The following is a 2,367-nucleotide window of genomic DNA, read 5'->3' on the forward strand; positions in this document are numbered from 1 at the left end:
ACAGCGCCACGCTTCCAGTTTGTGTTGTGGTGCGTCAGGTGATGCGAGTCACCTGACGCACCACGACACTGCGCCGCCGGTGTGTGTTGGGCTAAACCCTAACTAACCCACACACTGACTGACTGTGGTCACTTATAGAAATACTGAGATGCATAATAATCCACGTAAAATATATTGTAGTAACTGTTCCTGTGAAATGCACAAGTGTCCATGCCAAGAAAGCAGAACTGAATAAAACTGAATTGAAATGAATTGAATTGAGAGAGACAGGGAGAGACAGACAGAGAGAGAGAGACAGGTTGTGTCGTTTGAGTCATGCAACATTTGAGAAGACAACAAACCCAAACCCAACAAACCACGCTGGTTCTGTGCTTTTGTTCTGTGCTTTTATTCTGTGGTTTTGTTCTGCTGGTTCTATTGGTTTTAATCCATTCTTCTTGTAATTTTTAATATTAATTAATTAATTATTTACTTACTTTGGTCAGAAATATTCTATCGCTTTTCTTTTCTCTTTTTTTCTGAATTTCTTGCTAATTTGTTCGTCACCGTTTTCCACATATTGTATATTTTTGACCAAAATAAATAAATAAATAAATAAATAATTAAGTGAATTTTCTTAAAATGCCAAAGGGTTAAAAGTTAAAGCTCCTCAGGTTTAAGTTTAAAGTTAAAACTAATAATTTAAATTAACCATTTTGGTGCAAAAGCATTAAATTTAATCTGGGATTAGAGCTTTAGTCCAAACTGAATCCCAAGAAGGTAAACTGTTTTAAAACTGAATCCATGTTGCAGCTCAGGCGTAATGAACTCGAACACAAGCGGAACACACACACACACACACACACACACACACACACACACACACACACACACACACAGCATGTAATAGAGCTGTTTTAAATCTTTTATGACCTGAAGGAAAATACGCGTGGCGATGTGACAAAACCATTTTATTATTTTCTGACCAGGAATGGAAATCAATAGAAGCCTGAGCGGGTTTCAATTCTGCTCACTAGAATCTATTGACTGGAGTCACAGACCCTGAAGGCAGCACAGCCGTCACTCACCAGCCATTACTGCTCACACACACACTCACACACACACAAACCTAAGAATATAAAAACACCCCACAGTAACAACCAACACGTAATTTATCTGACAGAACATAAAATAGACCCAAACCAATTTAACCCCAATCTCAGCCATAGCAGAGTAGAATTAAATAGAATCTGATTCTAACCCAAAACAGGCCTGAAACACTTTTAGACCAAAGCTACACCGAAGCAGAATCTTTTTTTAAATCTTTAGCTACAATGATCAAAAATACTTTTAATGTTGGTTTCTTTTATTATTTGCAATACTACTTGCAAATGTTTTTTTCTAATTTCCTGGTCATGTTACTGGTCAGCTGGTCAGACGCTGTTGATCCTTACTGGTTATTATTTTCCATGAATTCAAACCAGTGACTCTGTTCTTGATTTATTAAAGGAAATATTTTCCGTCAGACACAGAGACACAGATGATGACGACAATCACATGCTGCTTTTGGTGTGTGTGTGTGTGTGTGTGTGTGTGTGTGTGTGTGTGTGTGTGTGTGTGTGTGTGTGTGTGTGTGTGTGTGTGTGTCAGCTACTTACTTTCTGCCAGCTGGTGGTTTCTGTGGCTGCAGGCAGTGAAGAACCTTGCACTCCCCTCACACACACACACACACACACACACACACACACACACACTCCTGACAGCAGCTGCTGTGAGGAGTGTGTGTGTGTGTGTGTGTGTGTGTGTGTGTGTGTGTGTGTGTGTGGTGACATGCAGCTGGATTTTCTGTGACACAGATTCACAATATTTCAACATGAAGCGCTCGTTTCTGCACGCGGCAAAATGTGCTGTTCACTTTGAAGTGGGAGGTGTGTGTGTGTGTGTGTGTGTCTGTGTGTGTGTGTGTGTGTGTGTGTGTGTGTGTGTGTGTGTCTGTGTGTATGTGTGTGTGTGTGTGTGTGTGTGTGTGTCTGTGTGTGTGCATGTATGTGTGTGTGTCTGTGTGTGTGTCTGTGTGTGTGTGTGTGTGTGTGTGTGTGTGTGTGTGTGTCTGTGTGTGTGCATGTATGTGTGTGTGTCTGTGTGTGTGTCTGTGTGTGTGTGTGTATGTGTGTTGTCCATTGTCCATGTAAGCAGCCCTGCAATGCATTCTGGGAGTGTAGCGTTAGGTTTCTATTTGCAAATAAACACACATCGTTAGGGACAGAGAGGGAGAGACCATACAGCCTCAGCTCAGATTACTGGATTATACTGGATTATACTGGATTATTCTAGCGGCTCTGAGAGGGTCGGGCTCTGCACTCAGGTGGACAAACCAACCTGGAATAT

The sequence above is a fragment of the Myripristis murdjan genome, chromosome 20, assembly GCF_902150065.1.
Source record: "Myripristis murdjan chromosome 20, fMyrMur1.1, whole genome shotgun sequence".
NCBI lineage: Eukaryota > Metazoa > Chordata > Actinopteri > Holocentriformes > Holocentridae > Myripristis > Myripristis murdjan.